Consider the following 12857-nt stretch of genomic DNA (forward strand, 5'->3'; position numbering starts at 1 on the left):
TAGAGCAGAAAATGATACTCTCGCTTCTCAAGTCTCAAGGTTCAAAGGGCCCAAGAATCTATCAAGGTTCTTTGTTTTTACACCAGAGACAGAAATCCCACCAGAGACAGAAATCCCACAAGTGTGTCTCTGTTAATACCAATATAATCATAATAAATTAAATAACCAACAATTTGCTGAGGCGGCTAACTCACTCTGGCCAGGCCTGAGAAAGGCTCAGTTACAGGCCCTCTCTTAGTTAGGCCCTAAAACCAGAACAGGGAACCTGTGTCCCTCTTCACCTCAACCTGCCTGGTTGATGGACAAGGTTGATGGGCATTGGAGTCCTACAGGATATGGGGGCCTACAGGCTCCCCAACCTTGGCCTAAAATAATTCTAAACTCTTACAGACCCTCCAAGTGTCCCTATTTTCCAGGGACAGTTCTGGATTTACAGAAGCCATCCCGTTTTTTAAAAAAATTGATCTCGGAATGTCCAGCTTTTCCTTAGGGCGTCCCTATTTTCATCAGAGAAAAGTTGGAGGGTATGGTAGGATGTCCGTGTTTTGGTCAGAAAAAGGTTGGAAGGTATGATCAGTTATGCGACCCCTGAGCCAAAGACATAAGTAACAATACAACCTTCAGAAGACATCTGAAGGCAGCCCTGTACAGGGAAGTTTTTAATGCTTGATGTTTTCTTATGCTTTTAGGAAGCCACTCAGAGTAGCTGGGGAAACCCAGTCAGATGGGCAAGGAATAATAATAAGAATAAGAATAATAATGGAATAGGACACCCCTATTTTCATTGGAGAAATGTTGGCGGGTATGCACTTAAAAACCCCTTTCCCCATTTGATATGCACCTTGAGGACTATATTTTAGAAACAATATATGTAGAAAAGGACAGTACTCCTATTGTTATAACAGTTGTATAGAAGTGGAGCAAAACCAGTGTGTGTGTGTTTTCCCTACCCCTTATTACTGGCGCTGCTTCTGCACTTTAAACAGAAGTTGGGCGGAGAAAATTAGCAGGGGAAGCTTAAATATTTATGTCAGGTTGCTGCAAAAGATGCAGGAGCAGTGCAAAACAAATGTCCCTCTCCATGGCCAACTGTCTCTTCAACACAGCTGTTAACGTTCCCACAGTCTATTTTTCTGCCTGTGGTCTGTCTGCGTGGCCTGATAGCGTCATGCAAGCTGTTACGGTCTGACAGGAACTTGTCACGTGAAATGGAGAGCTCTAAGGTGTCGATGTGGCGCCCATCGGTGCCCACAATGCCATAGTGCTCTTGGCAGGGCCTGCATTTTGGTAAGGTGCCAAAAAGCTAACACAAATAACGCTGAACCTTCACTCCTGAGGAACGGTTCCATCTTGAAAGCTTGCCTTTTGCAATGTTTGTTGGCGTCTCCCTACTAACTAGCTCCTTATCCTTCTTTTAGTGCCTAGTTATTTGTTTATTTATTATTTCAACATTTTTGGGTGGGTGGGTGGGTGTCCCTTTCAGTGCAGAGCAAAATCAGACCAGGGGCATCAGATTGAAACCAAATCCATATATAAAATTTATATCCTGCCGTCCCTCCCCAAGGAGCTTAGGGCAGCAAACTACAAGATAGATCATCTTGTTATTTACGATAAAAAAATAAAATGTAAGTCACAGAGCCAGGCACTAATACCCTGTAAATGCCTGAACAAACAAGCAAAAGTGTTCAGCTGGCATATGAATCTGAGAAAAGAGACGCTGTTGTTAATATTTTTGGTGCTCATTGAAGGCTTTCCTTTCAACAAAACTTTTAAGTGAAGATTTTTATCCCAGTCAGTATTTGATTTAAATCTGTTTCTGTATATGTAATTAATTATTTTACATATGCTTTTATTCTATTGTAAAATCTCTCTCTCGTAGGAAATGATGCACAATTGGAATTAATTAGGTAATAATAATAATTCATTGCTGTGGGGGGTGGACAGGGAGCGAAATGCTTGTGAGGTTATTGCCTCAGATGCTGAAACAGGAGGGGCTCCATTTATAGTCTACCTAAGGCAGCAAAATGTGTTGGCTATTTCTTTATGCAGTGAGTGGTACTGGCTGTCCGGTCATAGGTAGTGGGAAGGAAGGGCTTGGAGCTGCCATACATCCTCTTCACACTGCGTTGTGTGAGTCAGTGTGGAGTCATCATTAAAGGGTTAGACCAGGACCTCAGTGACCTGGGTTCAAATCTCCTCTCAGCCACATTGCTCACCAGGGGTGGGCCAACCAAGTATCTTTCAGCCTGATCTACCTTACGGAGTTGTTGTGAAAATTAAATGTATGTTTGTGCATGGGGAATGGAACAGACCCACGGCTGTTGTTGTGACGCCTTGAAGGAAAGTTGGGATATAAAAGGAGTACATATGTGCGTCTCAAATCTTAATTGTGTTCATATGAGGCCTTGATTCAAAATTCATGCAGGGCTATATATGAGGATGCTCACTTGGTATGAGGGTATGGAGACAAGTTAAAAAGGAAGGCACTGCTGGGAAACTCTTAACAATTTTATTCAAACCAAGAAAAATGAGGTGTTTATTTTAGGCTTCCAATACTATTAAAAATCTGCACTTCGCAAGCTGCCTCTCTAAGTAAAAGACCGCTTAGCAACTGAGCATGATGAATCTATTTTGACAGGTGATTGCCCAGGCAAATAATACATCATCTTATTTCAGAAAGCGAGAAAGGAATCCTTCTGTTGGCATCTGCCTAGCCTTCCCCCAGTTTTAAAGCACTTCTATTTCACCTGGGTATTGCTAGTTACTTATGAGAACCTTTTGTCCTCTGGCTTTCATTATTCATAAGGACCAGTCCCATAAAAGATTGAAGATACCTAGCAACAACCAAGATTAATTCATACCACTTCATGAAATTCATTTGAACAGGCAGGTGGGGCATGGAACCTTGAACACATGCTAATTATATGGAGGGCAGGAAAATCGGGGAATGTCCAAAAATATGCAAAATGCAGATAAAATTTTAAAAAGCTGTTTCATATTTCCAATATATATATATTTAATGGTCTAGTTTCATGTAGAACCGGAGGGGGTCGGAATCTTCTTTAACAATTAAAAAATGGTCACTGAAAGGGATTGGGAGTTTCTACCCAGTATTTTTTCAATGATTTATAGATTCGTGGTCCAACCCAGCAGTGATTTGATGCACCTATCTCCCATTGAAGTCAATGGAGCAATTGTACAGTTAACTAATAAACAAATCTTCAACATGTTCATAAAATAACCATTCTCAAGTCCTTTGTTTGATTTGGGTTTTAAATTTATAATTAATAATCAATATATTCCCACTAAAATCTTAGGCCTAGGCCAATACCAGTGTTTCCCTGCTTGCTTGCTTGTTTTGAAAGAATTATTTCTCAGATAGAAATGGCCTGATTTTAGACAGGGAAATATTTTCTCAAATATCAATTAATTATTGACAGTCCTCTCCAGAACTGAAATCAAAACTATCAGTGTATGTTGGGAATACATTGCCTAAAGAGCAAGTCTTCTAAAAAAGGTCAGCTATCATGTGTTCCATCTTGTGTCCTATGAAGCTATTCTATGCATTTGTGGCACATGTGAATCAGGCAAAGGTTTAGACTTTTGTGCTGTAGCTGTGCAGGTGTTAACACTGATATTTCTCTCTCCATCCTTTGTCTCGGTGTCTCAAATAACACTTTTTCATTTGTAGCAAATTATTGCCAAATACATTTGTTTACTTCCACTAAGGATCATTTGGCAATCTAAGCACTTGGGTTACATAAAGTCAATTTAGCAATTAGTTACGGAATAGTGCAATATTGTAAATAATGCATCCATTGCTGTTCAGCAATATTTAAAAAGGTTTGGGAACCACCAAACAACAAGAAGCACCAATGATAGGGGTTTCCCCCCTCTTGGTAATGTTTTAAATATGTTTATGTTTTTTGTTTTTTATTTTGTTATCATAAATCATTTTCAGGCGTTTTGTTTGCAAGTAGCATGCATTCAATAAACCTAGGGTTGCCATATTCAGAAAAGTGAAAATCCGGACACCAAAGTTCATGAGCTTTTTGTTGAGCTTTTTGACATGATTTGTGAGGGCCGAATCCTGCATATGTCTGGGAAACCCCAGACACATATGGCAGCCCCATATAAACCTAACTTGACCAACAAGCTGTGGGAGCTATAGTTTGTGGGCAAATAACACATTTTGCATGCAAAATGTCCCTGGTTCAGTTCCTGGTATCTCCAACTGAAAGGAACTGGTAACAAGTGATGGGGAAGACCTCTGCCTGATACCCTCAAGAACCACTGCCAAATCAGACTGAATAGTATCAGACAAAATAGAGAAAGAGTTGACCTATGTTTACATTTCCAGAAAGGTAGCCATGTTAGTTTGTTGCATCAACAGGCCCTACTCCATGAAATCTCATGCTGTAATAAATTTCTAAGTCTTTAAGGTACCACAAGACTCTTGGGTCTGGAAACCAAGCCTTATGAGGAACAGTTGAAGGAACTGGGTATGTTCATCCTGGTAAAGAGGAGACTGAGGGAAGCGATGATAGCCATTTTCCAATATTTAAAGGGCTGCCACATGGAAGATGGAGCAAGCGTGTTTTTAACATCGTCATAATCATTTATTAAATTTGTTTACCATTGCATACCCGCAGGTCTGGAGGGTAGGACCCAAACCAATGGCTTTGGGTGACAAGAAAGGAGAGTCGGACTCAACATCAGGAAGAACCTTCTGATGGTAAGTGCTGTTTAAATGGACTACCTTGAAAGGTGGTTGACTCTCCTTCTGCGGAGGTTTTTAAGCAGAGGTCTGATGGCCTTCTGTCGTATAGGATTTAGTTGAGATTCCTGCATTGCAGGGTGTTGGAATAGATCACCCTTGGGTTCCCTTCTAACTTTGCAATTCCATGATTCTAGAGTTTGATTTGTAGTTACATGCCTAAGTTTGTCCTCTTCATTCTCTGAAGAATCTGCTGCAGTTGAATGCCAATGTATGCTGACGTTCAGAAACTTTGCAAATGTATGGGGGTGGGGCTGCATTGTGCATGTACAGTAGAGACCAGAATTCCAGGACCTTTATAAAAATTATGTTAAAATTGGAATCTTAGAAGCAGGAACATGTCATGTCATAGTACTGCAAGTGCACTGAAGGAACAGCTAAATTGGTAAAGAAAAAGCATTTTATATGTGTTGTATATGCAATATAACAATGTGACACTAGATGGCGCTGTGGAGTCCAGTCTTTCCCTACTGGATTTCCCTCTATGAGTTTACAATGTCTTTAGCGGAAACGCTTCTTTGATATGTCTAGATCCAGCCCAAATCCCCACTTCTCTTCCAGGTACAGAATATCACTGTATTGTATTGCATCTAATAGTATTTCTTATGTCTGGAGAGACACCTGCACACAATACACAGACAGACCTTGTAAACAAGTTACCTTTGGAGACGGAAGCTGTGTTTAGGGGTTATTCCTAACAGGGCATTTTCCAAATCATGTAAGGACACATATACCCGCCCCCACTACACACCACCCACTCTACTTGGATTTTCCTTGTATTGAGCAAGAAAGGCAGAATGCAAGTCACAACCCTTCCCCAGCTGTCGGGACGCTTATAAGCAGTCAATGGAATATGCCTACAACCTCCATTAAGGCCTTCCTGCTCACCACAGGGAAGCAGAGATGAGGATGTTGAAGGCGGGGTTTGCTTGCATGGTCCCACAGCCCTCTTCATGTGTTGACAATGAATGCCGTTTCAGAGGTGAAAACCTTTCTTGGAATATGATTGAAGGGTGATATAAAAATACTTACAAATATCTCATGCACATAAAATGAACAAGGCTGTGCAGGCGAGAGGCTCACCCCAACCAATGCATGTTCAAGCATCTGCTCACATAGTTCAAACTTTGTTCAATGAATGTGCGTTGGTTAGGGTGGGGCTGGCCACTGTGATAAAGTCTCTTGCCCCCGAATTGTCCATTTTGCTTGCCTAAGAGCATTTGCAATGGGTTTTTGATGTAGAAAATGAGAAGAGACGTGCAAACTTTTCACACTCTTAAACACATTCAAGATTGCACTGAGAACATAAAAGTAGCATATTCATCTGTGTAGAGCTGTAAGAGCAGCCTACCAGATTATTTTTTAAAATTAAATAGCATTTGGATGAGTTGTAATCCTGGTTGTTTGAGAATGGCTGTGTTTAATAAATCATGGTCAATTGTAAACACATTTCTGGAGTTGCGCCGGCCTCTTTTATGGTGCCTAGAACCAAGGAGGCTCTCTAGCCAGGAAACAATTATCCTCTGCTTTGGCCAGCTGTGTAAATGAGACCTAGTCCACGTGTTACCTGGATGGCTAGAGCTGTGTGGTTTTTAGTTCTACATCATGTGTATTAAGACAAATGGCATTGTTGAATTCAAAGCGTGTGAGTCACACAGTGTGTGTGTTTCGCCAAGACAAAAATAACAAGTGAAGGTCGGTCTAAAATCCTATGGCCCACATACGCCACTAATTTTGCCTTATGCTGTTGTTTTAAAGCCATCCAGACCACTTTGTATTCATGCCGGAGTCTGTGATGTGCTTCCCATGTAAATGACAGATAGAGAGTCCACATTAACATCCACTGGCATGCAGAATTCATGAGCCTGGCCTTCAATAATTATGTCAATCTATAAAATAATAAACTCTTTGTTCTTTCTATTGGCCTGCTGGGATTTGAGCCAAGAGGCTCAATCCTTGAAGCCTATTCTCCATAGAGCTGATGGCTGGAAAATTAATTGTTCAAAAAGGGGGAGGGAATGGAAACTGCAGCTCTTTATATATGCATTTATTTATAGCCATGGGTGTTTGGACTTTATTGAATAGTGTGAAGCTTTCAATAACATATTACATGCTACATTTAATACGGATACCTTCATATTATTGTTTATCACTAGTAACTGTATTGGGTTGTATCCAGTTAAAGGACCTAAGTTAGTTACGTCCATTCATTCAAATGGGTCTACTTTGAGTATGACTACCATTGGATACAGTCCATTGATTTGGATCCCAATATAAGGATGTTCACAGAAGAAAATGTTCCCACCCACTTCTGCCATCACCAGCAAATTTCATTTCATCTTCATCCCATGTTGTTCAGGAGCTGCACTCAATCCTCCAGACACTTTTCTTAGTGAATGCAGATGAGAAAGGGGGATGAGATTTCTTTCCATTTCCCAAGAGGAGAAAAATGATGAAGATGATATAGCAACATTAATGCTCTTGGTGCTTTACAAGTACAAGGTTATAGGCCCCTGCCCTGGGGAAATCTAAAACCTGTCTCAACCTGCACACATGGGTTTTCAAACCATATAACTTTTACAAATTTCCTATGAGGGTGGCACAAGGTTCAGAAAATATATTAAGACCACCAATGACCCTCACTACAGGCTCAAATAATTCATTCTACTTAGTAGTCCACTTACCTTTAGGTGGCAACTAGTTTTGCCAGAGAGGCACTTTTAGAAAGAAATGGAGGCTGGCAGGTCAAAGGCCCAATCTCCTCAACAGACTGCTTCCAAGTCCTGTTCCCACAAATACTACCCAACAAAACTTTTGCTGTTGTAGAATGGTACCTGCAACTCAGAGAGTTGGATTTGATTGTGGGTCTTCAGTAGCTTATGTAGGTAAATAGATAGATAGGCAGACTACAGAATAGTGACTCTGTCCCTCTCAGACACATAATGCAACTGTTGATTATTCCTTTATAGGCCCTGTTTTCTTTCCTGATACTACATCCTCAGGTATCCAGTCTTGATTTCAACATTTCAGAGGCTCGTGAGATATGTTCTCATGGCTTTTCTTTGTTCTAGTTAGAATAAGAGAATTGTAGATTTGGAAGGACCGTGTGGGTCATCTAGTCCAAATCCCTGCAACACAGATAACTTTTGCCCAGTGCGGAGCTCGAACCCACGAACCTGAAATTAAGAGTCTCATGAGCTACCGACTGAGTTACCCAGTTACTAGACCTTCCTTCTTATCTTTTCTCCACTATCAGACTGACCCCTTACCCATGTTTTACTGTTTGGATCCTTTGCTTGACTGCTTGAGGGAAGGGCATAACTCAATGGTAGAGAAAATGCATGCTGAAGGTTTTGTTCAATTCCTTCACATCTGCAGAAGGCTTCATTTAGACTTTGTACACCTTTTCCTCCATCTGTGAATGCTCTGCTCTCATGAGTGGTTGGATATATATTCCAACCACAATATGCCTCTCTTCAACTCTCCTTCCTTATGCTTAGAAAGGGTTCAGGAGGGCCAATTGCTGGACCAGAGCAGCAAGTTTAGCTTGCACCCAGTCATAGGTTTTGTGATGTTCCAATCACATTTTCCCAACATCTACTTTAAATGCAGGACCTGAAAACCAAAGGGACACAAGTAGCTTATCTTGGTACTTCTGTAGCAAACAACATTTCTAAATATCCCTTTTGATGCCTGACAGCTAAAGATGGAAAGATCATCATCCAGTGGCAAACCACTTTTTGAAGTATGTTGAAAACCCTCATTTCATTTCATTTAACAGGATCAAAACCATCAAGTGGTTTTCTTTTAACTCTTGTTAACAATTTTCTCAGGCAATAGAAAGGGAGGGGGAGCCTCTCCCTTGAGATAGTGGTTGCCTGGTCTCCCCTGAATAGTCATATAGACCATGGATTGACAGTCTGTGACAGCTTCTTATGTCTTTATAGGTTCTTGATTGATGTAACTAATTTCTAGAATTATGCTATTCTGAAATTTTTTATTATTTAATCAGAGTGATATCAAGAAATGCCACATTTCTTCAGCATATTGCCACAGGTATTTTACAACTTCCTCCTCTATTTCCATGTTTTTTAGTAAATAATTTATTATGTACTTTTCAAGGAAGAGGAAGTAACTGTCCTCACCATCTGACGACTAAACAGTCAGCAAGTTGGAGTGCTCCGAGACTTAATAGATGTTGAGAGAAGACCTCAAGGACAGCACAGCATCATCTTAGTGACTCCTGAGCTACCCCAATGAGATAGTAAACAGGTTCCCATACAGCAACCAGTCATATCTGAAGAAACGGCCATGTCAATTTGTATCCATCCCTTGTTCAATACAGTGTTACCTCGGGTTAAGTACTTAATTCGTTCCAGAGGTCCGTTCTTAACCTGAAACTGTTCTTAACCTGAAACACCACTTTAGCTAATGGGGCCTCCCGCTGCTGCCGCGCCGCTGTAGCACGATTTCTGTTCTCATCCTGAAACAAAGTTCTTAACCCGAGGTAATATTTCTGGGTTAGTGGAGTCTGTAACCTGAAGCGTATGTAACCCGAGGTACCACTGTATTTCCTTTTTGCTCATCGCTCAACATTCATTTCTGTTCTGTGGCTACCATTTATCACAGTATCAGTCAGAAAAGCTTGGGATGAGTGATGCACTAATTCTCCTTCAGTTTTGTTCACCATTCCCGTCCCCCCTGCCTGACACCCTCATCCCTTTGCTCAATTGTACTCATAGTTTCCACTGTCTACATTGATTCTGCAGTCGCAAGCAAAACACCCTTGTACACTTCCATCTTCTTGAGGGATGGTGCTTTGTTTTTAATTTCTGCATACCTAGAAAGTCCCTCATGTATGCAGAAACCACCATCTTATTATTGGGGCGGCTTCCAAACTTGGTAGGCAGGCGCAGGAGCACCCAAGTTTGGCGATGCAGAATCCAAATGGCAGTTGTTCCGCTCATTACGCAGAGAGGTCCAGCAAGTCAGCATGCAGTGGGACAATGCAATGCACAAAATCCTCCACGCGTTCTTAACATTTAGGCTTCATCCTTTATTAGGTAGTGAATAAGAGACATAAAAATGATTGTTTGTTGCTTACAGCTGAAGTCTACGAGAGACTCGTCTGTGTGAGTGAGAGAGAGAAAGATAGGGACAGAGAGAAAGAGAAATGTTTGCATACCGCACTGTGATGACAAGAGAAGGGGAGGATGGGGAGAGAGAGATTTAAGCAACTTAAAAGAGCATGGACCAGCTGATGAAAAGAGTAGGAATGACTCTTTTATTTCTAGCAAAACTTTGATTATCTCTGCCATTTGTACTGTGCCTCCATACATGCCACAGGCCAAAATATTAAAAGAACAAATCTATTCATTTTGATAAGAGCAGTAGCATGACTTCAGTTTTGCATATTATGCCATATGTGAAAAATCCTTTCCAAGGCAGCTCTGCCTTTGGCACATCCTCAGTACTCTATGGCTAGGTTCTCAGTGGTTTCCTTCTGTGGCCACAAGCAGAGGCTCTATGGGCCAATTAAAAAAAATCAAAAACCCATAAAGCTTGGCTTGAAAAACCACTGCCATGTGTGCACATGCCGGAGTGCTGAGGATATTGTCCTTATTGCAGCTACATCGTAAAAAAAAAAAAAAAAGCCGAGACATATTGCTGGAGCACATCTCACAGTTGTCGTGGAGATGCCGTCAAAAACAGCTTCCATATAGAAGATAATCCCTGTACTGGCCACAGTACCTCCCACTCCCATGTCCCCAGTGACTCAGAATGCGGTAACTCTTATCTGTGTGACAAGCACTTCTAAACAGAACATCCAGGACAGAGGCGATTTTCCCATGGAAAGGCTATTTTCAGTAGCATCCCAATAATAGCTGTAATGTGTTCATGCTGTAAGGGGGGGGGGGGGGGGAGAGAGGAATATGTGGCCCTCCTTAAGTCATTGGACTCCAGTTCTCATCTGTCCCAGCCAGGGACGATGGGATTTGTAAGTCAGCAACTTATGGAAAGAAACAGGCTGTTTTGGAATCAGGGCAAGTTACTGGTCTAATTAGTGTGGTCAGAACAGGTTATTTGTGCTCACTTTTATGGGGCACTGGACCAAGCTTTCTATAGTAGTATTATTTCCAAAAGTGCTATGTTGCAAGATCCCAATGCTTTAGGAATAAATCTATTCATCAGCTTACAGGGAACTAATGGTTATTCAACATCCTGAAGCACGAATTTTGAAATTCCTCATATTAAAGATGCCGAGCGTTTCGCTTAATGAAAGTGCATGAAGACCACTAAATTCCTCGACTGACTTCCTATATCTGGTTAAAGATTAAGACAGTCCAAAAACAAAACAAAACAAAACAAAACAAAACAAAAAGGTGCTTTATCTTCAAGGCACAAACATTTGCAAGTAAAGTGGGTGATTTTTTTCTAAAATTGTTCATAAAGAGCTATCTTTGTAAATTAACATGGAAAAGAAAAATGAATCTCTTTGGATTTTGGAGGCACATAATGGGCTGGATCAAGTGCTCCATGCCGTCAGATCTAACTTCCTCCTGCAGCCCCCCATGCCCTTTGAACAAATGCGGTGGGGGCGGGGGCAGGGTTTCATTGGCTCTAATCCCCTTCTGCAAATAGCAAGTAGCTTTCTGAGAATGGAAGAACCTCTCCTCTTCACAAAAGGGCACCTTTGGACCCAACCCTTTATTCTTGGACCAGCACAAACTTCCTTCTTCCTCCTTTTACTTTATCATAATGCATATGTAAAGTGTGTGTGTGTGATGGACGGACACATATACACACATACACCCCTTATAAGTGGACAGCTTTTTCTTTAAAAAAAACAAACCCACAAAAGTAAATACAAATGAATAACTCTTGGTCAATATTCTCTAAGCATAAAAATCCTCAAGTGCTAATATTTAAAAACATGTGAATGTTTTAGCAAATCTATGGCCAATGTTTTGCATCACTAGCATTTTATGAATAGCCTTTAATCTCCTGCTCCCCACTTAATTCAAAAAATATGGTTTCCTTTTTTTGTAGCTAAAATCTACTTGCAGGCACTGCAGCTGCAAATCAGTATGGCTGAATCTGACTGAGCAGATCATCTCATATTATTTATAATATCCTTTTCAGCTCTCTGTGGGGGAAAAATGTCAGCAGCAAAAATCAGAGATTCAAAACATGTGCATTCCTTTCCCATCTTCTCTGCTGTTTGTTGCCAACCACTTATTGACCCATATCTAAAACAGAATGGCTATATATAATTATTATATATATATATATATATATATATATTCTTTATAAGTTATTTTTTTTTAACTCTGGCATATATACAGTATAGCTCTATAGATCTCCAATACTTCATTTTTTTCAAACCCTCACAGTGAACATGTGTCCTGAAGAGGTTACTACATAAAGGCCAGGGACAGGGTTTAGGGTTCAAGGGTTCTACCTGTTCCACACAAGTATATGTGACTATCTCATAAGACACATCTTCACATATATTTAAATGGATCATATCAGTAGCAATGTACATTATTAACCCATATCACAACCCCCATAACAAATGCTCCTTCTTTGTCTGCTCACTTGTGTGGGGTGAGGCAAAATATTTCACAAGCTTGGCTCCCTTTCCTAGACAAGACCTATGTCTTTAACCAATGCTCAGTTTTATTACTGTCTGACACAGGGTTCCCCCAAACTTGGGTCTCCAGCTGTTTCTGGACTACAATTCCCATTAGGAGTTGCAGTCCAAAAACAATTGGAGACCCAAGTTTGGGAAATATGCAGTAACTTCCATGTAACATGAGGTTGATGTTATCCACTCAGCAGTCCTAAACTGGTTTAGCTGTCATTTCCTCTTTCCACCAGACTTTACAAGTCTAGTTCTACAGGAGAGCATCCAGGGATCCTCAAAGGAGAATTCTCAGTGCCTCACCAAAGGTTGATTTCCAGAAATCTTTGGCAAAGGCTGTAGCATTAAAGTGGGGACATGGCAAAAAACAACAGCAACATGTGCAGTCCAAGATAGAAGTTGGCTGCCAGCATCAATAGGTGACCTGAGGTAAGG

At 40.8% G+C, this 12857-nt stretch overlaps 1 long non-coding RNA gene across 1 annotated transcript in view; it reads left to right on the forward strand.

Annotated features, from left to right (window-relative positions):
- The first annotated feature begins 746 nt into the window (after window positions 1–746).
- Window positions 747–12857, forward strand: part of LOC144324935 (uncharacterized) — a 108022-nt gene continuing 95911 nt past the window's right edge. Inside the window, exons 1-2 of the long non-coding RNA XR_013390240.1 lie at window positions 747–1287; window positions 4653–4735. This is a non-coding gene — a long non-coding RNA (uncharacterized LOC144324935). The remainder of the gene's footprint in view (window positions 1288–4652; window positions 4736–12857) is intronic.

Source organism: Podarcis muralis, chromosome 12 (genome assembly GCF_964188315.1).
Source record: "Podarcis muralis chromosome 12, rPodMur119.hap1.1, whole genome shotgun sequence".
Lineage (NCBI taxonomy): Eukaryota > Metazoa > Chordata > Lepidosauria > Squamata > Lacertidae > Podarcis > Podarcis muralis.